Below are 26,209 nucleotides of genomic sequence, written 5' to 3' on the forward strand. Positions count from 1 at the left end.
GTTTATTCTTTGGCCCAAAGCCTGTGCCTTTGTTCATCTCTCTCCTACTTTTTGCTTCATCTGTCTTCTTGACCCACCCTATCCTCGTGGCTTTTAAAAACAGTGTTTAATACTGTGCTCTCTTCAGATTGCCCCAGGAGGGTGGTTCTGCCTTCTCAGGCAATCCTTAGCAAACTTGCTGCCCAGCTCAGCACATTCTTGAAGTGTTAGCAACATCTTTGCTTGTTCTGTAGTTTCTCTGAAACAGAAGGTGTCAGAGGACAGTGTCCTCATCAGATTTACTTGGTGTGTGAAATGGAGGGGGAAGAGTGAGGACGTAGTTTGCAGCTTTCTGGTAACAAGAGCTGCTGCCTAACGCGAAGGTAAAGCACAGCTGCTCAGCAGGATCAGGCTTTTGGGCACAGCACATGTTTGCCACCGCCTGTCCTAGGCTCTGCGGGAGCTGGCTCCTTGTTCTTTCTAGCGGCATCTGTCCCGTGCGTCCCTTCCTGAGTGACCAGCCCACCACAGCCACTGCTGCCTGCAGTGCTGCGGGAGTACGTCTGCGCCCCGGTGAGTCCGTCGGGCTCAGGTGAGGGAGCAGCTCTCGAGCTAACTGGCTGGTGGGGCCCTGGACACCTCAGAAGGCGCTGGAGACCTCAGGGATGGGCTAAGCTCCAGCATCTCACTGGATGTGTGGGACAGCTGCTTCTGGCGGCACGAGAATGACTCAGAATTAAAAAAAGTGGCAGCAGGTAAGTCTGCGCTGGTGCCAGTGCTGGTTGCTCGGTAGCGACATGTGCACTTACAACCACACCTCAGATTTGTCATTTAAGAGCTACCGCCGACACATTCTGCACCCGACTGATGCCAGCGGTGGCGGGAGCCCCTGAGCTCCTCTCTGATCTGCCCGGCTGCGTCTCCTCCTCTTGCTGCCTGCTCAGCCCCAGCCCCAGCGGTCGTCACCCGTCCCCATCCCACCCACTCGCGTGCAGGGGATTTCCAAACAGCGACTGAGTGGAACGAACCTGTGAGCAGAGCCAGTGCTCGGCTGTCTGCACGGGGCTGCTGCTTATGTTGGTCCTCAGCGCATATATTCCTCGAGAGAGTCAGTTCCTTTCAGGAGCATAAATCAAATGTTACTATAAAATGTCCCAGGGGAGTTTTGCATAAGATACAAGTGATTCCTAGTTTTGTTGATTTTTAACTACGTGTGTAAATTACACAAATGTGAGGTTGTTACCTATCTGTTCTTTTTGCGGACAAAAAGAAGATTTGACTGAGGATAGCTTTTTAGTTCATGTGTCTCAGCTACGCACACATTCATGAATCAGTTACAGTCTGTATTGGGAAATATATCGTTAATATAATTGGCTTGGTGAAATGAAACATTTAAAATGAATAATAGAAAGATACTAAAGAATTTATAATAAAAAAAAAATTATCAAAAGCAGGAAAGGACACGACCTTCTTATGTCAGTGATGGTTTTTGTTATTATAGGAACGAGAGGCTTAATTCCTGGAAGTGCTATCGTGGTTTTGGTTGGCTGAATGTGTCCTTCATAGTAGTCTGTTTGTCATCTCAACCTTTTTCTGAAAATGGAATTCAGATTTCTAGCCAAAAACATAATATTTTTTACTTTGCATTGAGGTTATATAACAGATGGTGAGCTAAAATGCACTCGGTGTTTCAAAATGATTTGATGACTCATAAAACTGAGTAACACTTTTTCCTCAGATCATGTTTTGATTCTGTCTAGGGATGCGTAAAACTGTTGAATTAGAGAAAACTCCATCTAAAATATTAAGCAAGTATTCGAATTGTGAAAATCTGTTGGGATTTCTTTTTTTAAATTCATTTACCTGTGGCTTATCTTGTAGTAGGAAGTATTCAAAATCTCACAGGAGAACAATGTGCAATTCCTGAAATATTTAAGGAATAGCTATAGTTCAGTCAACATTGAAACTGCAAGCGAAACCTTCAAGTTCCCTGAGAGTTCAACTATTATATGTTTTAACTGGAACCAACATAAAGTATCTCTCTTAAAAACTTCTGTTTTCTCATATATTTGGAATCAGTGGGAGTCTGGTTCCTTTGGAAATACTTTAGAGGGCCTATCAGGAAATTAGGTGTCTAGTTCATTGAATGTCTGTCCCTAATACTTGTGTGATGGACAAACTTCAAAGGCGTGGGTCCAGCGTTGGAAGTTTCACACCACGGACCTATTTGGTTTCTGCTGGTACGATCCATCATTTCCTTGGACATTCTGGTAGGTGCCCTTAGCTGCTTCTGCACCTACAATGGAAGCGGGATAATGCCATTGACTCTGTTAGTTAGGTCTTGGTAATGCACATGTGGTCCAAACACTCCCTGGTCACAGTTCAGTCCATGATACTCTGCTTGTAGCAGCTGAAATTTGCTTGGGTTAGGAGGGAAAAAGAACAGCGTTTGGGGTCTTAGCACATATTAATGTATTTGTGAGATCTGGAGAGACAAGTGAGGTTATGGGGCTGAGTAGGTCTCAGTACCCAAAGGACTGTCTGAATTGAGGGGGCAGACAGTTCTCTGGGTGCTCAGAGGATCTGACAAAGGAGGTGGCCACTAACCAATTTTTGAGTTCAGGTTAAGGATTTTTATTCAGGACAGACTCTATTTCTTCAGGCCTAACAGAAAAACTCCATTATCATACCTTACTACTCAGCTGTGGGTATATTTTTAAGTTGACATACACATTACTATAGAAGAGGGCAGGAAACTCAGAACACTTCTGTCTTACAAGTACACAAAAGTATATTGTGTATACAAAGAATATACAGTTTTGAAAGGGCTCTTAGGCCTGCTTGTGGTGTTTACATAGAGAGTTAGTATTGCCATTCTAGGTGTATCAGCAATATTTGCCTGAAAAAGAGATGCCACCCCTTGGATTTTCTTCTTTTTTTTGCAAAGTTGTATTTTCGCTCTGTATATCTAGTAGCACAAAGCTTGTTTTTCTACAAGTTGCTCTATTTTCAAAGATAATAGGTAGATGTTAGAGTTCCAGCTTTTCTTCCTAATATTACATGTGTGGCTCTATTTGCATTCTCTCAGCTCATGTTTTCTCAGATGCAGAAAATTATGTAATTAGTTGTGGGGTCTCATACCATCATTTCAGAGATGTTTCCCATTTAAATTAAAGGCCTGTTCTTCTACCCAATCAGTAATTGTCTAGATCTTTTAAGATCTCCTTCAGCTTGATTTAATTGTTAAACATTAATTTAGTGGGAAAAAGTCTTCAAAGGGGAAAAAAAGAACTGCTGGAGGGGCAAAATATTAATAGGTGCTTAAAAGCAAAACAGTAATTCTTCCCTTTCTAAGCTTGCAGCCCTTCAGGCCTAGTAGAAAAGAAACAATTGACTGTATTACAGGATTATATAGGTTTCATTGACTTAAAATGAACTGAAAGCAGCTGTAGGGAGATTTACCTCAACTCTTTATTATTAGCCATATGAGGCAGAAAGAAAAACAATGTTTTGTTTGAATCAGAAAATACAATTTTCAATGGTGGTTTAGAAAAGGTTAGATAAAGAGAGCATTGCTTTTCAATAGGGAAAAAGGTGAATAGAAAAATTCTGTTTTGCCAGCATTATATACCATATGAAAGATTTCAGCCAACAGAAAAAGAGGCTATCTTATACTTGTAGGGTCTTTGTTTTCTTTCATTTCTGATGGATAATCTTTGAGTTTAGTATAGTTGATATCTCTTTTACTTACTAATGGCAGTAATACTTCACTCCTTTGAATACTTCTACCATGCAAATGGAGATAAAGATCAAAAAAGTGTTGCTTTTATACAAAGAAAATCCTCCTAAAGTCTGCATCTCGTTGAAAAATGCATTGCTACAGTTTTCCCCCTAAGATTTCTGCTGTTGATTGTTAAAAAAATCTGATTAAGAAAGAACAGAGAGGTTTTTATTAAAAAAAAAAAAAGTTCAGGATGCAAAGTCAGAATCTATTCTAAAGATCCAGAATATTTCCTTACTATGAAATTTAAAAAAATATTTAGGATTATTTTACCTACCATAGACTTTTCTGGAAACCATACATATCATTAAAATGCAATTAATAGTAGTTGTTTTATAAACTGTCTATGCTCAATTACTTTTGTAAATCAGAATGTTGCTTTAATTCCAGTGATCTGAGAATGCTCACTCTCATACTTAGATAAAAGTGCACTGTTGTGCTACGATGTTGGGTAATAAGGCATCTGTAAATATACACATCAACATGAATAAAAGCTGATGCCTGATATCAGTAATAAGATATTACTATTTCAGGAAATACAAAACTTTCTGTCCTATTAGGATTTCTGGTACGAGTTTCTTATTTCCTGTAACTTACCTTTGTCCAAGGTCATCATCTGTAGTCACACGTATTTTGTTAGGCTGTGTTACTGCATAGATTCTGCACTACATAATAGACTTATTTTTCCTCTGGGTTGTTCAAGTGAAGTGCTTTATATAAACATATCCACAACAGTATTCGTTACAATGCAGGATGGAATTACGTGATTCTGAACATTATATTAGCTGTATATGCTGTGGCATTGCAGCAGCAACATTTCAGCAGAGCCAAACCATGATTTAGAGATATGAAAAAAATAAATACAAAAAAATTCTATGGACAGAGAAGAAAAGCTGGAATGAAATTCTCACTGATATTCAAAAATGTTTTCTTAACCTATAGACCAGCCACTCCAGAGTCAGTTTTGACTGGAGCAAAAATGAAGCATTCAGGGATAAGGAAGGACAACTTTGTGTAGCTACAAGTGGCGGCTATACCTCTTACCCACTTACCCATCAGGTTCCTTCTTCAGAGTCTACAAAGAGAGATGTGACAGATTCTGTCTGCAGCAATGTAGCTTTGAAGTATATATCTTGTTGCGTTCTGATACTCTGTGTATGCAGAGGTGGAGTTTTCCCATGTTTAAGAGTTGTCTTACACTCCCATATTCAATTAATATTTTTAGGCAATATACAATTTCTCAAACTCTTTTCAGTGGGACAATGACTTTTTGAGATATTATAAATGGTAACTTTTAGAACCTGCAGCACTGTCATCTTAATTATCTACTTTGAGTTTGATATATTTGTGGAAGGGACGTTCTCAACTCTCTAACATTCATGGGATCAACATGCCATTGAACTACCAATTTTTTCTCTTCAATTCTTTTCTTAAATCATTCACTAAAGGGTTTCTACAGCACTATAGCAGCTATTGCAAAACACAGCTTCAAATTGGTGGACCTCATTTTTGGATCTTAAGTTAGAGAAAGGCTGAATACTTTGTGAAAGTAAAACATTTTTACTTTTTTCAAATTTGTCATCCAGAACCACTATTCATTCTTTTAAAAGGTAAGCCACGGTTCCTAATCAACCTGAATTCAGATAACACTGCATATGTTTTTCAACCTAAAGAAACAGAAAATGGTGTACTAGTATAGAAGAAAGCTTAGCATTTACACCCACTTTGATCTGTAGGTTGTAAGGAACTTCTCCAGGTTTAGTAGCTGCTATTTTGATTTTTACATTTGAGAAAATCTTGATACAGAGAGATTAAGCAGCTTGTCCAAGGTGTCAAAGGGAGCCACTAACCCAATTAGAGCTGAACACTGAATTCCTGTCCCGTTGTTCACAACACTTAGATCACAGGCTGGGAAGGTGACAGTTGCTCTGGCATTCAGAGGAGTTTCTTCCTGGAGTCTCATCCCCAACTTGCTTCTCCAGCAAGAAATTATCTCCTATAATTTTTGGTAGGTTCCTCGTCCCTTATGCTATCAGCAGACACTTCTTACTGTCAATGTTGCCTTCTAATAAGAAGGCCAGGTACCTGCCACTGTCTGTAGGAAGTGGATGCTTTCGTTCAGGTTGATGTGTTTCACGCTCAAAAGTATTCCCTCCTAATTGAAACTTCCAAAAGATTAGACTTCAACAAGGGAATTTGGTATATTTGCTGTAGACCTGTTGTCAGACTTGCCAAACACCATCCCAAACACGAGCGGGGGTGGGAAGTGGAGAGTAGATACAAGTGACCTGAAACACGCCTGAATTGTTTGCACAACTATACATATAATTACTTGATATGTGCATGCATTTACAGTGCTGTAATTGCATGTCTGATGTACTTTTAGTTATGTATTCATCTGTTAATCTGCTGAAGAGGACAGAAATATTGAGCAAAATGAAACATTTCTAATGAGAAATTTTATTTCATCCACATATTCACAAAAAGAAAACTAACCTGTATGTATTGTGAATTTAGGTTAGTGTTCTTGACAAAGTAGATGCTGCTCGTAGGACAGGAGTAATGTCCCTTCTTGGAAGTGACTTCCTATTATTTGTGTATAGGATGTACAGAATGTTCTGCTTCCTTGGGCAACGTTCTCTGTTTAGAATTGTGAGGGACGTGTTCATTGTGTTGTTAGTGATCAACAGGAGCTATGAATTATTGAAAGTTATCGCACCTTCCAGGCATTTCAGGGCAGTAACATATAACAAGAAGAGGCATATTTCCCTAAATGAATACATTTTCATTCAGTGGATTATTCACTTAACCGGCATTAAATGTAATCCTCTTTGAATCTCAGTGGCCACCTCCTACTCTTTTCCTGTCAGTCTTCATCTCCTGCAAAAGCATGAATTCAGCCTTCAAAAGAATAGGAGTTTGGTTAAATCGCTGTGTAGCTTTCTGTAAGAAATACAAGAGGGATTCTATAGAATTAGTGCAAAATAGCTCAAGGTCAGTAGCTCCTAATATTTACATCATAATTAAAGTACTCACATTTTGTTTCTTTTCTTCTCTTTTCTTTTTTTTCTTCTCTTTTCTTTGCTTTTCTTCTTTCCTTTTTCTTTTTTCCTTCTTTTCCTGTTCATTTCCTTTTTCTTTTTTATTTTTCCTTCTTTCTTTTTTCTTTTTCTTTTTCCTTTCTTTCTTCTTTCTTTTTCCTTCTTTTTTTTTTCTTTTTAAGATGGAAAGGTATGTATTTGTCTCAGTAATAGAGCGTCATCACCTCTTTTTATGCTAATTTTATTTTCAGACAAGGCAGATCACACTGCTGGCCATTGTGATTTACTGCACACCAGCTTTGCAGAATATAATGGAGCGGGACAGTATTCTTTTTGATGTGGTTAATCTCTGTTATACTTGTGCCTCTCCTGAAAACTGCACTGTGTCAGAGAGTCTTTTGTAGCCAATGGTGACAGGAAGATCAACAGAGAGAGGTTGCTCCATTAACCTCTGAAGTAATGAAGTTGCATTTCAGGCAGTCAACACTCACGCTGCCAATTTATTATCATTTAAGAGGAAGTGAAACTACTTCAAGCCACTCTAGTGTCCACATTTTGATAAATACACAGATTGCTAATGTTCTAATGCTAACAATCAGCCTCGAGGGGACCTCTAATGGCGTAGGATGCTGTGGCTGTGTGTCTTCTTGGTCTTGCAAAATGGTCAGTCTTCAGCACCAAGAAAACAGGCTAAACCTATTTATTTCCATACTAAATATGCAGATGTAGTTTTGCTGATAATGCCAGCTTTATCTGTCCATGTGGAAATGCTGAAAGAACATAAATAATTTGATAACAAATTTGTGTAAAAACTTTCAAGGGAACTGAATTCAGATCTCCAGATTTGCTTTTATTTAATTCTGGTTTCCCAGGGGATACACTTTTGTAAGGGGATTACTTTTCCTCTTAGAAATGGACATAACCAAAATCTTGGGAACACATTTAAACCTTCAATTTGTTAAAATCTTGCAGGATTGTCTGACCTTATAAGATTTTCATGACCAATAGTCAAATCCTGTGAGAACAGCTTTCTGAGGAAGCAATAACACTAGTCTCCCCCAGCTCAGCAGTAAAACAGTCTTGTAAAAGAAAACACTGCAAAACTGGCATGACCATACCCCCATTCTTCCTGAGTTCTGCTCCTAGGCATGGTCTTTGGCACATATTTTTTCCTGCTAAAGGTAGCGTAATTTACATGTCTGGCTTTCCATAAGTAGTGAAAACACTTTTTATATATAAAAGTCCAGGTGGTTTCATAGCCATATCATACATTCCTTTTCTCCCAGGGTGACATAAATAGTTATTTATTCACAGTATTTCAGAGACACAGAATCAAGGTGGTCAGTTAAGTGCAGTATGTTCCTGCTGGTGCCTTGCCGGATTTCTGATGTATTTATGCTGCGGGGCACGTTTTGCTTACAGATGGGTCTCTGAGTGTTTGCTTCCTGGGACTAGTTTGACATAGCTCCACTGAAATAATTTGAGACTCTGTCTTCCGTGGGCTTTGGATAGATAGATCCTTTTAGTGTCTTTCATCTGTGAAGAGAAAGCCCTCAGTAAAGCAGGGGGACTGTTACCTGCATTTTATAAAAGGATATTGTTTATGAACTGAATACCTAGCCACGGCCTCGTGCCCATTGTGCGAGATGACTGTTTTCTAGCCTCTTCTGTCGGTAGTCTGAACTGTCTTTCTCTCTGAGCTGTAACTCTTCTTTCTGTAAAGCAGATCCTCTAGCTTGCTCCCTTTGCCTTGCCTCTGCACGAGGAAGGTGGCTGCATCTCCTTGCTTGGGCTTTTCTTTCTTGAGCAATGGTTGCTGGACTATGTAGCCAGTGGCCAATGGTGCAGAGCGCTGCCAAGGGTAGGAGTAATGGCTGCAGCCAGTACAGTTGCTCACCGCTAGCTCCATACCTAGCAGACAGCGTCCTGAGGTCTGTATTGACGCCACGGCATGTTTGCCAGCACTTGTTACAGACCTGGTGCCAGAAGGAGGACCGCAAGCATCTCCCGTGTGCCCCAAAGCTGTATCGAGAAATGCAGCCTGCAAAGCTTAATGTATTTTCTCCCGCTCCCTCTCTTTTTCTTGGTACTGAGACAACAGGTATCTCAAAACTCTCCCTTTTGTCTTTAGGCAGGTGGGTTTGGAAAGTGCCCCCTACCAGGTTAGAGCGCAAGGTTGCTTCCGAGTACCTGACTCGACACACAGGGGTTGGCTTCTTCAGCGGTTCTCAGCTGGGAGCGGATTAGAGCTCCGGTCCCAGCTGCGCACAGCTGCCGGGCCTGGACAGACGCGCGCCGCCGCTGTCTGTGCTGCCGGGAAAGCGCTGCCAGGCAGCAGCACAGCGAGGGTTATGGCACTCGACAGCGTTCCCAGGAAAACGTTTTGAATATTGGGGGAATGGGATAGGGAATCTCTGCCATCTGCACAGCCAGCGGTGGCTGCGGAGCGCTCAAGCTGCCTACGTGTCCCCGATGCGGTCTTCAGAGTTTCTGCAAGGGCATGTCACAGAGGAACTGGAAAAGCTGTCAAGCCATGCTAAACCAGAGAAACACGCGCAACCCTCTGTGGGCCAGTACTGTTTCAACACTCTTTGCCCTCTCAACCCCTTGCTTACTCGATATTACTAGCATTCATAAAGCAAACAAAATGCACAGTGTGTGTGTGTGTCGAGGAAGAGAGCTGGGATACGTGCTGTGTGGTATTGCAGAAAGATTTTGTTGGCGTCGTTATCAGATTTTCAGGTAGTGAAGATGTTTTCATTTAGCACAAAATTAACTAATATTCTGTATACGTTTTCAAAAAGGTGAGATAAGATTAAGCAATACTGAATTATAATTTGTAAATCTACAACTTGTTATTGGTTCATGTCTGTAGTCTTTTTATGTGATTTAAATATACAGTTCACTAATCTTAGCTTCTTCCCTTCTATGTTTAGCCAAAGCGAACTGTTAAAGAATGTGAAATATATTATTTTATTGGCACTGACTCACAACTGAGTCAGTGAACTTTTTTGCACTTACAACTAAAATTGGATTCTAACTTTCAAAAATTTATGACAATTGCTCCTTCTTGTGGCTTGAATGTTGACATATAATTAATTTAGGATTTCTTCTTGAGATTTCCTGTCTAGGTTTGTACCTGTCACAAAAATATCCTTGGAAGTTTATCTAACAGCTGGAACACCACGAGAGTCGATTGAAATTTAGCAAAGAGATTTACTGGGGCCAACAGGAAGTTCTCAGAGCAGGATGGCATAAATATGCAAAAAGAGCCCTTTTATTTCAGCTGTTTTAAAGGGTCCCAGTACAGGCTGATGATGGCATAATCCTGAAAAATGCTGACACTGCACAGAACAGCAGCACCAGCACAGAAAAGGATTCCACGAGCATGGATTTTTGTTGAATTATGCACAGAATGGAAATATGTCTGTTGCCTTCCCTCAATCCCAGCTGCCCGGCAGGTTTCAGCTCATTCTTTTGAGAAACCAGATATATTTAATGGGAATTTCCCATGAAATGGTTTTGAAATCTGTTTTGTTCCTCTGCAGGATTGAAGGAATTCTGAAAATTCAAAATCTAAGTTGCAGCAACTTGAGGGACTGGGCAGTAAAATGGCAGATGAAATTTCCTATAGAGAAATGTAAAATGAAGCATGTGGGAGAAAAGCAACCCTAGCACTACACACCAAATGTCAGCATGTAAATTAGCCGTTACTCTTCAGGATGGAGATGTTGGAATTATTGTGCACAGTCCTCCAAAAACTTAGCTTTTTTTGCAGCAGTAATCAAAAAAGCAAACAATATTATAAATACTTAAGAAGGAAATAGATACCTAAGCACAAAGCTGTTTTTAACCCTTGTACCTGTTCAAGGTTTGCCCACATCTTTGCTATTCCCCACATTTCTGATAAGCCACTGAGAGACAATAGACAGCACAGGAAAGGCTAGGAAAAAGGATGATGGGGATGATAGAGATTTCAAATTCTTTCTACGTAAAGAGAGGCTATTGCAATATAACTCTTCAGTTTGGAAAAGAAATAGAAATATGAGAAGTCTCTAAAATCATCAATAGTCTGAAGGGTGTGAATACAAAATGATTGGTAAATTTTCCCACAATATGGACACTTAGGGAAATGAGCAGGCAGTGGATTCTAGATCTAATACAAGCAATACTTACTCAAATATCATGTAACTGTTGCCCAGGCTTGCCATGCCAACTGCAGAGACTGCAAGTATAAATGAAATTGGAACAGTGCTAAATGGTTTGTGGATGGTATTGGTCTACTGATGGTTATTAAACGCAACGTTCTGGATTTAGCAGGGAACCCTGAGCTCTCAGGGGCATGTGCATTGCAGAGAACCTGGAGGATGCGTTCCCTGGAGGGGAAGGGCAGGCCCTGTTTCCTTCTGCATAGGGATAGTGGAAGGTGTAAGTTGTTCCTGATCTTTGAAATTTGGAAGAGAGCTAAATTAGAAATTATTACTGGAACAAGCTGCATTTTCTATGAGCCTACAAAGCAATTTGTGATCATTATTGTGGCAATGCCTAATGGTGGAAGGTACGTACCTTGGGAAATTAAAAATAAGATTTTATTTAATGAAATGAAAGTAGAGATCCCAAGACATTCTGTTGGAAAAAAATTCTGCAAAGGACACGGGTGATCCTCCTCCTCCTTTTTAATGTCCTATGTTTGTGATCTCATGACTTGCATGAGAAAATTACTGGGGGTTTTGTTAGTTTTTACACGATTGTTAATTGCTGAGCTCTGTTAAAAAGCTATTCCTGGCTTAATCAATTGCTTTTGATGATAAAACAATTGATAAATTACAGTTAGGCTATATGATACAAAAATTGTCTTGTTCAGAAGCACAGGTAGCTTAGACAAATGAATAAAAAGTTAGTTTGATTTGATCTGTGCAAATGTTTGGAAAAACAAGGTTTTCTCATCAAAAAAATGCAGCGCAACCATGTTCTTTGACTTAATCCTCGTATTTTATATTCTAGTCCTCATAATACAGTATGCTAAATTAAAATATGAAATCATGGTCCAGCTGTGCTTTTTTGCTGAATTTCCCACCTCTTTGTGTCCAACTCTAATGTTCTTTATATAGCACAGGCCACTATGTCTCATATCCAAAGTGTATAAATATGAATGTGGAGGTGTACATAGCAGTGGTGACCTATATTATATCTTTAAGTTCAGGTAGAAAATGAGGCAAGACATGCAAGTGTGAGGAAAAAAAAAATAAACCCGGAAGATTAGAATTAAATGGGCTAGATAATTTTATTTCTATTTAGAATACTTGATGAGAAATTAGGATGTGTTGTCAAATACGGTTTTGTCTTCTTGAATTACAGAGTCCAGTAAAAACAAAGTTTCTGGAAAGTAGTCGTGAAACTATCTTGTCTTTCTTGTAATGTAGTTGTTTCTGTGGGAAAGATTTTTTTTAAGTTCCAGTTTTGTTGCTACTGCCTCTAAAATCAGTGGAGAAACGAACAAAGTTTGTACTGCCATCAGTCTTATTTTCCAAGCTGTTTCTATGAGTTAAGTTCCACTCTGGGCTTTACTTTTTCCTCGGTGGGGCTGACACATTTGTGCATGCACAAGAGTATCTTCTGGTTTTGTTTTGCTGGTTTTAATTAGAAAATTATTGTCCTCAAAAATGCTTTTGTGAATTACTCTTCTTGTGCTTTATCTTGTTCCAACAAACAGAACTGCAATATGCAGGTAAAGTAGACGGTGATGGTATCGCACGATTTCCAGCTATCGTCCAATACCACCCCTCAGCAATGAGCTGGTCAGAGACTGGCAACAGAGACTGACAGAGTGGTAAGAGCACTACTGCAGAGAATGGAATAAAAAAAAGAGGTGGGAGAAATAAAGCGTAGGCAAGCAGAAAAATATAGAGAGAAAAAATAAAGAAGGTTTGTGCACAGTTGGAATGGGAGATTGAGAGGGGAAAGAAAATGGGCATAGGAAAATAGGTGTTCTGTAGTAAAAAATACTATTCAGTGTAAGCTGTGATTAGTGATGAATTGTAGTGATTATTTTTGCTCATAAATTTACTAGTCTTGTATTGCTAAACACAGTTTAATTTCAATGCATCTATTTTTTATAAATGCATCAAGTAGAAAATGTTGTCCTTGCAATTTTATATGGTTTCATAATGAAGTTCATATTTTTAGTTGTGTATGTTTACCTGTCATTTGACACTTGCATGGAAGGTCTCAGTATCTCCTTTGGAAATCTTGCAGTCTAAGCCTCTGATCTCACTAAGTCTTACACACTTGCACGCTTTTGAGTGCATAAATGGTTAAACAGATGCTGTTTGGAGATTGGGGGGGGAGCAAGATTTTGCTTAAACAAGTTGCTTATTGCTATTTTATTATTTCCCTTTATGCAATAGTCATTATTATTTGTATGCTGATAACTGTGGGTCTTCAATCTGCATGGCATATTATATACATGCCCTTAGTAAAAGGATAGCCTGTAAGGTCCCTTTCAGGATAGACTCTTAAGCATTCTCTTAACGTTAGGTGCACATTTAAGTCGCGCTTAGAGTAAAAATTAAAACATATGCTTATATGCTTACCAGAATTGGTCCCTAAGTCCTCCCTATCATGCACTGAGAAATGTGTGGGCAGACCCATAATTGTGGAGAAGCTCATAATATTGGGGCCTAAAGTATAAAAATTATTGCATAATTAGACCACACAAGTTAGATTTCAAAATGCTGCATGTTGCTTGGATGGGTACTTAAAAAATAAGTAGCTGTCGAGCATGTATGGTCATGTTCACACTGCCACACACAGTCATTGTAATGCTTTAGCAGTTCGAGGAGTTTTACATGGATCCAGCGTCGGTGTTACTTCAAATAGACCAACCCTACTAACACCTTCCTTAGCTGTATCTCTTTCTTCTTGATATTAAAAGATGCAACTGTAAATATCACACTTAAAAGTGAACCTAGTTTTGTAAGTAGGTTCATATCATGAACCATGTAAAATAAAAAATATTTAGGATCATTTGGAGGGGAAGAAGATGAAAGTATATCTCATGTACCATAAAACAGGCTATACAATAAGCCTACCTCACAATGCTCTCCACAGCACAATGAGTATTTAAATATAACTGATAGGATAACTTTAAGGAGTACAGGGCTATTAACTAGCAGAACAAACTAATGAAATGGCATGTTAATGGTTTACCTAAATTATGAAGTATAGATAGGGACACACAGCTGTTGGTACAAATATTCAGATCCAGAGAGCAATATTCTGAAGCTCATTAGTTTATTCTCAACTTTAGAAGATAAGCAATCTAAGGTGATTGGAAAAGCAGACACAAGCCATTAGATGCATCTTTATTAATTTTCTTATTATTATTTGGTTAAGAAAAAGATAATCCCAGCAAACTTCTGCCAATTTACTGGAGTCATCTGCCCTAAGGCCACCATCCTATGCCCAGCACTTCCAAGAAGACTTGTCCTCTCTAGCCAAGAATCCAGCCTTTTCCTAAGGGAAGAAATAGGCCCACACATGAAGTACCTCAAACCTGTACTCAGCCCTCACCACCTCTCTTCCTCCCGACTCCATCCAGCCTTTGGGTACTTCAAAAGAAGGAGTACAGCCCTTGTATGCCTGCTTGTTGGCTGGAATGCTTTTGGATTAAACTTCCTCACCACAACCACCAAATTTATTAGTATTTACTCTGGTACAACATCTAGTAACCAATATGCTTCTAACAACAGAGTGTGGTGGCAGCCACAGTAACTAAAGTTATCCAAGCACAACAGCCAGCCAATTTTAGCTATTAAATATTGACTGACTCCGGTAGGATGCATGAGGTGAAAACCAAGTCATACTCCCTACAACCAGACAAATATGTATGAGATTTTAAGAATTTCCTTCTAGTCCTAAACTATCAGCAAATCTAAAAAGATGACAGAAAAAAATAAGTCCTACAAATTCTAGAAATTCCCCTCATCCAGAGAAAAGCCACAGCTATGACCTTGCTTGGCTCAGGCGAACTGCTAAGAACAGAAAAGAAACACTCCTTCATCACTGGTGGCCAAAGAAAGAATGTGCTTTCCCTTTGACATCATTTTTTTGTCCCTCCAGAAGGAGTGGCTGGTCATTTCTGTGGCTCAGCAAGCTGGAACTTACCGAGCCCTCAGCAGCGCTGCCAGCGGCAGAGACCTGGGGGCACCCGAAGGGTCACTACACCTGAGCAAACCCCCGGTACCTCACCCATGAAGAAACAGGGGAGGGCACCAGGGAAAATGCCTGTGGACGGAAGGAACAAAAGCTTGCCAACCCCTTCCTTCCTTCAGCTGTGACCTGTCTTGATCATTCTCTGCACATTTACCCTCCTCCACAAGCTTTAGCTCATTTGGGAATGAGGGCGGCCGCGACACGTAACGGGCTTGAGAGAGAAACACGTTTCAGATACACAAGCGTTCAGCCAATTCATCGTTTGCTCCGTATCTACAGACTGGTAACTCCTGGCAGTGATGAATCTGCAGGGATTTACAAAACGTGGGGCCACAATGCAGTTTTGAAAGGCAAACAGAACCTTCAGAGCTCAGGGACCACAAGCATCCTCATCAACATACAATAGGAACCTTGCACTGTTCCCTGAGAAAAGTGTAGTCCTTAGGGAGATAGGGAGGGGCATTCTTCTGATTTGTATCTTATATTAGGGTTTATCATTTAAATCTACCCCTCAGTTATATTAGTACTATCTCCTTTCATTGATTTAATTCATCTTTCTTGTCCATTTCACAATCCAGTTTTTAAAATCTGCATTAAATATATGTTTTATCTTAAAGAAAGGAAAAAAATAAGAACAGTGGGGAGTGTTGATTTAAATAAGTGGATGCTCATGTGTGAAACTTATCCCAGTTGAGATTTTAGGGGGTTCGTTTTTTCTGTTTTCGTTTTGCACTGAATTTCTAGCAACAAAGATTTCTCTATCCAGTGAAAATTTTCTCTTTTAAGAGAAAACAGCATCTTGAGGTTTCCTTTTTTTTTTTTAAGTTAAACAAAACATGCAGCAAGTTGCAATTAAATTTCAGTTAACAAAATGCAAAAATACACCCAACCTCCATCTGCCAAAAATAAATAGTTTGAAAAGTAATTTCACATCCCTGACAATGACGACTGTGTTTATGACATATTTCTGGTGCCATACTCTGCTCTCCTATCACTGCCAGCTCGCGTCCAGTATTTAGAAATAAAACAGAAACACATTGAACTTGCTGAACTAGATGTTGCCACACTGCAACTCTAATGGGTTTAGTGACCACAACCGACAGGGGCCAGAATGTGTCAACAGCAAAAGGGCCAACCTCAATCACTGTCTGTGCTTTTACAAAGTTGTTACATGTTTAATTCTTTGCAGCTTAGTTCTCCTGCTGTTTTGGCTGCTCAGACCCGAGGCTCATATATTGCAGCAGCCTTCTCTACCTCATATAATGCCACAAAGGTCCCAGCAGGAGACCTTTCAGTGGAGCAGACAAGCCACAGGCTAGGGCAAACAGGGCATCACAACTTCCTAATAAGATGACTTATTAGATTGGGGGCTTGACACAGCTTTTATTTAACCACTTCTTTTCCCAGCCACCAGGAACACCAACTGTCTGTCCGCTTGGAGCGCAGCAAGCGGTATGTGGATTTGCAGCCAGCGCTGCCACGTCCATCCAGTCTCTAAGTGGAGCGTGGTTTCGGATGCCATCTTTATCACTGCACCAATGCAATAATCATGCCCTTTCTGTCAGATTTCCAGCTACGTGCTTTTTGCTTAGCTTAAGTTACTGCTTTCCCACCGGACTGATCACTGCCCCTCCAGGACTTTGAGTGGGCTTGCGGAGGGCCGGCAGCGAAGGGGTTAAACGACTGCAAAGGCAGGCTGGGTTTCCTGCCTGCACTTGCAATGGCCTAAGGCAGTGCCTGCTGTTCGGGAGTTAGAGAGAGCGCCTTGCCTTGTCCCAGGTGGCAGACAGGCAAACCATGTTATTAAGAAGCAGAGATCGCAAAACCTTGATCTTCAAAAAAGGCCCCTAATTAGTCCCTAGCACGAGAATAAATGGCATTCCACATCAGCGAGGATGAAAAAGGCTCCTTCAAAGTTCATTAAGTAATCTCTGCTATTGACAGTTTTTCGGATCACACTGGGAACTCTTGTTGTTTGAACCACTTTACCCAAGAACTCGTCTTTATTTGTCACTTCTGTTTGATTTAAATAAAAAAAAAAAAAAAAAGAAGCCTTAATGGTCTCGCATGCTGCATCTTAAGGAAGTCATAAATGTCTTGATAAAGAGCTCCGTGCCCTGCGCTGCTGAGTCACTGCTGCCTCCGTGAGCGGCTCTCGGGTCCGCTGGAGTCGATGGAAATTCTTCCATCATCTTCAATACGCTCCAGCTCAGCCCATCGAAGAGTGCTAGTCTGAAGCCATCCGTAACATTTCCCATAAGCCTCTTTGTAATTCAGTGTGAAAGTGACAGATTGAAGAATATGTGCTGAGTTTTCTCATATTTCTGAAGAGCTTTGATTTGGACTAGACTTGTTTTATGAAAAGAAAAAGTTTATTAAAAAAAAAAAAGCTGTCTTTCAACTCGTATACCACTTGTCTAATTTTGATTTATAAACATTCCCAGTAGAGAAGGCATCCTTGTCCAAATAGTCTCAAGGTTCATAAACTTCATCTAATTTTATCATATAATTGTACAGTAGTTTTCAAGGACTCTCACTCTCGAGAGGGCTTGAATCCATTTGATTTTATTCATCCCAACGGTATCTGCTTTTATCCCTAATGCAGATTAACAATTCTGGCACTATAGCAATATGGAAAGTTCATCACATTCATGCAGTGATTCTACCACCAGCTGCAGATCCTTCTGAAGTTTACTGTATAATGAATTTAAAACATAAATAGCAACAAATGGGATAAATAATTTCTTTGCCAGAATTGGAACAAAGTTAATTTTGTCTTTATAAATAACTTTTTATACCGATTTTTTTGTGAACCTTTCAATATTTCATTAAATCACACAGTTTCTCGACCCTTCTTTTAAAATATATTTTACTCATGTATTTACAATTTTTAAGCTTTATTGTAAGCAACTATAAATCATTGAAAAAGTAAAAAGAAAAATGGTTCTACTTTTACAATGTAGCTAAGAAGATATTTTCCATCCTTTAAGAAATACGCCTCAGAATTGCTTGTTCAAAATCAAGAGCTATCATTATCAGGGATATTTCACATTATCAAAGAGAGATTTGTTATTAGGATTTTGTTAACTAGGTTTGAGCAATTTATTCTCGGAAAGGATTAGTGCATTAAGAGTAGAGCATGACACCTTTGCCTAGGTCTACCTGAATGTTGTCAGACAGTTGCAGATCTCCCAGGTAACATTTCCTGAAGTGGAGTTTTTAAGAATGACTAAAATTTGTTCTCCTCCAAGCAGGGTGTTTACTTTGTGTTCAGTGTTCTCCAGATAAAGTGCAGTGCTGCACTTACCGTTCAAATGAAGAAACTTCCTTTAGCATTACTTTAACCTGTGCGCTTTATTGATTTGAGATGTAAGAAATTGTATGCCAAAACTTTGGTTATTTTAACTAGTTCTAAACAAGAAAGACTAACATCAGTTTTGACAACAAACAAAACCAGTTTTTGTTCTATCGGTTATGTTTAAAAGATTCCAATTTCAAACCAAACACAACTTGTGGTTATTCTGTCAGATATTTATATAGCCACTGGGGCGCCATAGTTATGTACCGCATACATCATTGTATTTTTAAAATGTACTTAATGAACATTTTTTCTTTTCTGGTAACTACTTCATTGCCTTAAATGAATGCATTCCAATAGAATTTGTAACAAATGAGCACTTTGTGTTTGCATTAATGCCAAACACGTTTAACAAATTTTTAACAAGGAACACTGGCAAAAAGCCAAACTCCTAGAGGGACACTGAAGGAATGCTATAAATTTAAACTAGATTTTACCTTTTCACTCAGCTCAACAAGTGTCTTAGGTGTCTTTGGCATCTCGGCATTGGAAGTTTTCTACATAGGTTGGATACAACTCTGTGTCTTAATTATTTCTCTTCTTGGCCCTCCTCGCTAGAGATTTTCACATCGATAAAACAGGCTTTAACAGGTTACTGTATTCTTTAGAAAGCGAGAGGTGGGTTTTCATTCTTTCCACGAGAGTTAAGCCAGGAGGAAGTAGCAAGAACAGTATTTATTGTTGGGGCTGTAAAGACAGAGAAGTTCAAATAGTACACATCGTGCCGTGTCGTATCCCGTGTTAAGGAACTATATAGTGGCGAGCGCTCCAGCGGATCTGTGCTACCTAATATCATTTCTTGTGCTGAGTTGCAAATATCTGGGCTGTGATCATGTTTGCAACTGCACTTCAGGGGCAGGGGAAAAGCAGCCCGCAGTGCTCCCACTGGTCTGAGCTCTGGGCTCGCACAGAAGCCACGAACAGATTTTTGGCTGAATCAAACATGTGGGGGGGATTCTGCAGTTGTTAAGTTATGCCCACATGGTACATGTCATTACAGACCTTGGGAATCACCTAGTCTGTAATACATGTTCGTATTAAAAGTGTTACAAGTAGCTCCACAAACCACATGCTTGCTCTTTACTTGTAACTTAATATATTAATTTAATTTTTACTATGTTATTTCAGTTTTAATCAAATGCAGGAACTGAAAAATAATAATACTTAGCACTCATCCAGGACTATTAAGGCACATTACAAACATTAAGCCTTGCAAATTCCTGTGAGGAGCCTGATGTTATCCCTGCTATAGCAAAGAGCAAGTTAGGCACAGAAAAATGATACGACTTTTTCCTTAGTCACACAATAAGGTAGTGGCAGGGACAGAATTCAGAACAGTACTGTGCCAGGGCTTTGTCTTAGTTAATCGTGTCATTCTTTTCATGGTTTTGCACAGACAAAAGTAAAAATTGAGAATGCTTTTTTTTCCTTCATGTCATTTAGATTTTGTTGTTGCAAGAGGCACAGGTGAATTCCGGGAGGTCACTTGAGAAAGATTTTATGAGTTATAGTCTTATTTTTTAAATGCTGCTTTTCAGTCTAGTTACTTGTTTCCAGAAAATGAAATAACTTCCCATCATTTGCTGGTACTCTGATCACAGTCATGACGAATGAGTCTAGAGAAGGAAACTGAGGAATTCATCCTGACAGCTTTTTAAAAGATGCCACATTATAACGCAAATGCCTTGTCATAGATTAAGGAGCAGAAATAGCCCTAACGGGTTTTCATTAATGATATCCTTCTCTACCAACATTTGGTCAGATACCAATTCCCTGCAACAAAGTGGCTATTCCCTCTCTTTCTGACTCACTAATTACCATATCAGTTGTTGGCCTTTTATGTACGTACCATGTGTAACAGGTTAGGAGAGGGCAATTTAAGCCTATGTGAATGGGTATCTGTTTTTGTATCTGGGTGCTTGTTGCAAACATTTGGAAAGCATATGGAGCATAATGGACATTAACCCAGATGTCAAAAATAGCCTGCATTTTACTACTGTTATTAAACAGTTTCCCCTTTAACCCCTTTGTGTTTACCCACCCTCTCCAGCTTGTTTCTGCAAATCACTGCTGAGAGGAAAGGATTGGAGGTAAAAAGTAGTAATCAGGCAGGTGTCTTTATCCAAAGGAAAAACAATCTGAACAAATATTTGTGGGCTACTACACTTTTATATCTTCACATCCTTCTGCTGTTTTCATTGACTGCTATCTAATGGACTGTCAGAGGTGCCAAACTCATAAGACATTAATTTCAGCTGGAGCACTGCTGAATCTCAGGCCCAATGTATGTTACGAAATTCTATTTCTGTTTTAGAGGTTCAGTGACCTATACCAAGTACAGCATTGAAGAAACAAATATAAATTTAATTTACTCAACCTCAGTTGGTATTTGACAGCAATATCCTTTTATATATTTATTTGACTTACTTGAGAAATATTTTGCATTTCCTACCTGTGGTGAACAAGTTTTTGTTACACTTCCAATACATACATGGTTTCCTGATGAATGGGTGGGTTGATTAAGCGGGTGGGGTTTCTTCGGGGGTTTCATTCTCTAGCAGAACCCCAACGAAAACTTGGGGAGCAAGCCAGAGAGAGAGATTGTATTTTGTGATTTGTTGCTATTCCTCAGATTGGATGCTTTATTCTGGGTTCTTATTTTTAAGGGCATAAATGAGTGTTAATTGCAAAGGAACTTCAGCTTGTAAAATATCAAGAACATTGAAGATTTGCTGTGATTATGTTTTAGCGAACCTGTTAAAAAATTATAGACATTTTTGTGCTACGGTTTCTGGAATGTACTCTCCTCATTAATTTCTATGGGTGCTCCCTGTGCCTGTGTATCTCTTTGAATGATGATTAAGAAATACTCAGCACACAAAAGAATGGGAGCTATGCACAGTTCACGAAACGTAATGCATGCTCTGACTTACAGTTTTCATAAAAAGTTTGCAAAGATTTTATGTGCCAGAACTAGTAACATGATCTACTTTAGGAACTCCCTGGCTTTCCAGCTCTGCAGAAGTCATTTTTTCTCCATTCACGGGCCAGATCCAAAACCTGTTAAAATCAGTGGGAACCTTTCCACATTTCAGTGGGCTTTGGATTAGTCCCTAAGTGTTTCAACCAGAAGAATTGTACCAACCTCCCCTTGGAAAAGTAGAACTATTCATCTAAGTTTGTATTATATAAACCGTTATATGTACTTGCCACAAGGACATGAACTTGAAAATAGGGATTTAAAATCGTTTGCAAGTTTATTCTGTGAACAGTGTTTCACTTTACTCACAGAATAATTACTCTGATAAATACTAGATTCTAGAATTTAAAGGGGCATTGTAGTCAACTAGCTCTATTACAAAACATAACAATTTTTCAGCTGTATACAAAAGCGTAAGCATTCTATGGCAATTTCTTTTTTATAAAATTGAGTATTTTGGAAACTTCTAAGGTTACATAAATGCGAGGGCAATAATGGCGAATCCCATACATAATGCATTTCCACTTTTCTGGAAACAAAGTCAGTGGATAAACGAACAACTGCCCTGTAAAGGAATCATTTAAGTCCTCCCACTCATCTGATATACAGATAATGTGAATAAGACTAGTTCACCGCCCTCTGTTCAACAACACTATGCCGTTTGCTCGCAGCAGAACTAGCGTAACAATAAAAGTCATTCAGGCCTCCCTCTGTAGTCGCTTCCAATCAGACACGGAGCCTCATCCAAAGCCGGTGGAAAGCAGGAAGACTCTTCCCATTAACTGACTTGGGCTTACACCAGCTGCCTCTCGTGGTCCCCTAGATTTCAGCAATGCCAGCCAAGCCATGAAGAGCAACAGCCATTGAGTAGTGACTGCATGGCTGAAAAACTCACAACGGGTTTTTGAATATTTTAACTTTTCTAAATCTGAGGTTCTTGTATCCATAAAACCTTTCTCCACTGTTTTGTAAATTAAAGTGGACTTAAAGCGCTTAAAATATAACAATAAAATGTTGCTTTCAGTACTTTCAATTTTGGAGAGTTGCTGGAGGTACTATGTATTCCCACCTGCCGTGGAACTCAGTGGAAATAAATGGATGATTCCTCTGGTTTCCAAATAAAAATATTTAGTTTTATTAATAGCATTTCCACTTCAAAGCTACTGTGCTTGTAGATAGGAAACTCACCGTTTACAGAATCACAAGCACAATAGTATTTCACATCTTTGGAATTTAAATTCTTCCCCATTTAGGGGGGATCTTGTCATACAATCAGCTGTAAAAGTAATTGCCATCCTATGAACATGGTAAGTGGGTTCAAACTGAATTTAAATCCTTACTTAATCTTTAGTCCCTAGAAAAGCAATATATCCACTGATGTCTATGAGAAGCTTGATTAGATGAAAACTAGGATGTTTTGTATGCTTCAATCATGTTATTAATTGGAATATTTTGTTCCCTTGTTACAGTTGTCAGAGGAACTTGTGAAAGAGGAAGAAAAAATGTAGCGCTGGAAGGTAACGATGATAATCTATTGCATTGGATCTCCAAACATGACCATGATATCCTGGAGAAGATCACAGATGCAGAAAATGAATGCTAAGGTTGATATCTAATGAAATGCTGCATTAATTGGCATTTTCTCCATTATTTCTTGTAGTCTACTATGAAATTTGATACTTTGGAAAGTAATGAAGGAGACTCAAGCAGAAATTATAAGAGCTTCATTTCTGTCTTTAATGGGTCTTGCAAGTTATTCTGTTTTCACAAAGAAACCATCTGTTCAGAATATTATTGTTTAATGAAGTTCAGTTAAACAGATTATTTAACTAATTTTTAGTAAATTGATATTGATTTTAATAAGTAATTCAGATTCTCTTAGATGTGGTATCTGCATTTGCTGATTTAGCTAGTCTATTCTAAAGTATCACTTCTATTGCACTAGATTATCAAAAAGGTATTAGTAAAATGCTATCTAAGGGTGTTGGCATTAATCTTACCCCCAGTTAGGTGTGGGCTTTTCCAAAAAATAAAAACCAAGCCTTTACCCTCCTCTGTTTTCTTATATCTACTGATAAAATAATAATAATTAAAAAACCCAACCCAAACCAAAACCAAAAAAATATTGATAGTATAACTGGTATTAAGCTCTGGGCCAGGTTGGAAATGAAATCAATTTTTGGTACTAATAACTGATGACAAAGATTAGCTTTATGAAAATATGGTGTGTGTCTCTGACAATGCATAGGACATCTAATTTGAGCATAAATATAAGATTATATACCATCTATTCCTGGGTGGTAAAAGCTTGAGGCATATATAAATACGTATGTATATATATGGACATATACGCAAGGATGTGTCAACCTTTTACCATCCAAATGCATACAGGTTTTCAACAATAAAAGCTGGGACTCTTTAAAAAAAAAAAACCAAAAATAAAGATAAGATTGCTGTGAATACAGTATATGCATTAGGTCTCCTGTAAATGAGGAACTGTTTGTTATTGTTTTCTACGTTGAAAAACAGTCTCCAACATGGATCCCAACAAATCGTAGATGTTAAAGAAAATACCAATGAACAAATAGCATTTAAAGGCTGTTTGTATCAACAAAATGTATCTAGTAAAATAAATTTAAAGCACATGCAAGGAAAAATAAAAATATGAAGTCATTACATTCAGCGAGAGAATATAACTGATAGTCAAATCTCTACCACTTCTCAAGGAGAGGATCCTTATGACTCCATGAACATTTTCAGTCAGTCTGGCAAACATGTGCAAATGTTTGGCTGTTTAATTGAGGCATCTTTTTGCCCATGGAAGAAATGCTTCCATGCTGATGAGAGTGGGAATAGAATATCTGCATTTTTAAAGGACAAACAATAAATTTAAGCATGGGTGGCCTTAATCCTTAGTAGTTTTTCTTTGCTGCTGTAAAAAAAAGAGAAATCTAAATGGATACTCCTAAAGTCTTGCACTGAATTTAGAAAAATTATTTTTTGAACCTGTGGTGCAATTAACCCTAAACATCCTACATGAGCCATACATAGTAACCCCTTTAAAATTATTGTCTAGAGATGATATTTTATTTATTTGTACCACAATTCTGGGTGCAATCAAAGAGCAATTTATTTGAGCAGGAGTCCTGCTGGATGCTACTGTCTTCAATAAATAGAGTAAAGTGTATAGAATTAGTATAGCATAGATAATCCCAATTTCATTCATGTTTAAAAAGTTTGTCCTTTAACTTTCAATGGCATTTTAGATCTTTGTTTTTGAAACAGCAAAGCTTTTGGGAGTATATTTAGCACATATGACAAATGTTGCACTTGGAAACTCAGACAACAAAACTAGTTTCTCATGACAAATTTGTTGTCGCAGTAGGGGACAATCGTCTGTGTCTCTTACAATCAGGTCTTTACCTTAACTCTGCAACTGAATACTTGAAGTAGGAAATAAACTAGGGGGGAAATAGGGTCACAGATACAAAGCTGTATAGTTAGATATTTATATGTATGTGCCAATTTTGTCACAAATATTATTTTAGGGGCATTTTTGCTCCACTCATGTTGGTAAGAGTAATGATCTAAACTTTTATCAGGGCCTACAAGTTAGCCCCTAAAGAGGAAAATTTTGTCTAACATTGCTTTTTTCTTTCTTGGGTTTTTTGTTTTTTTTTTTTCCTTCTTTTCATTTCATGTGATACTCTATGATGTTTGGAGAAAATCTTTTCATATACTAAAATAGAATCTCGGGGTTTACAATAAACACTGTGATGTTGGGAAATATTTTATTTGAGCAATGTTTGGTAGAACTTTTTCCCCCCTCTAAGTGTAAAGAAGCAAAACAACTTTTGGTTAACATTTAAGATAATGATTATTATTTTAATGTGAGATCAGTCTTGTACTGCACATTCTTTCTTTCATTTAAATGTACAGTATGAATTTTGTATTTAATGAATTTTGTGTATCCAGTATGCACGTACCTGCACATTGACTTTCATTTGAAAGTGGGTTTCAGTTTACTTTTTAAACAGTGTTTATGAAAAGACCTCAGATGTGTTGACACAAACTATATCTGCAATGTTTTTTTGTGTGTGTAGGGTGATGTTTGAATGTGATGTTCTGCAGCAATGGGTCAGTATTCCCTATTTACCTTAGATCCTCATTTGATAGTGCTTCTTGTAATAATTTTTTCAAGTGAGTGGCATGTTCTGGATTGTGATATTGATATATGGTTAAGGACATTGATATGAAACTAAGGAATTCCTAGAAATTACCAGTGGGCATGTATTAGACAGTCATTGTAATTTAATGTCTAGTAGAAGTGTAAAGTACCAAGGTATTTAGAGTTCATAACATTGTTATCATGTGTATGGGAAGTATTTAGTGTTGATCAGCTTGTTTATATTCATCAAATAAACTTTGTTTCTTTCTGAAATCAGTGTTGTGTCATTAAAAGTAGGTTTAATGACTGTAAGAAAATGTGTGAGAGATGTTTTCCACATGGTAAATCTATCACGCTCCTTATTTCTCTAATTGCTACCATTCAAAGTAATTTATCTTCCTGTTGTTACTATCACATAAACTGTTTAAGAAAGCATAAAAAGGAAAATGTCTCCTAGGCCTCACTCCCAGAAATGCTTATAAGCAACTTTACTGAAGTGAGGAACCATTTTCTGGATTGGGCTCTTAGAGAGCAATATGCTTTTGAGTGCGTTTCTAAAACATAATATTCTTGTGTGACCCTGTGTAATTGCATAGAAAATTACATTTTGTTTATGTACTTTACTGACCAAAAGCCATAAGGTGTGAAATTCTCTGCACAGTCAGCTCCTTTTTCAGCTGCCTGGTAA

This window comes from Haliaeetus leucocephalus, unplaced genomic scaffold, assembly GCF_000737465.1.
Source record: "Haliaeetus leucocephalus isolate CR32 unplaced genomic scaffold, Haliaeetus_leucocephalus-4.0 Scaffold2, whole genome shotgun sequence".
Taxonomy (NCBI): domain Eukaryota; kingdom Metazoa; phylum Chordata; class Aves; order Accipitriformes; family Accipitridae; genus Haliaeetus; species Haliaeetus leucocephalus.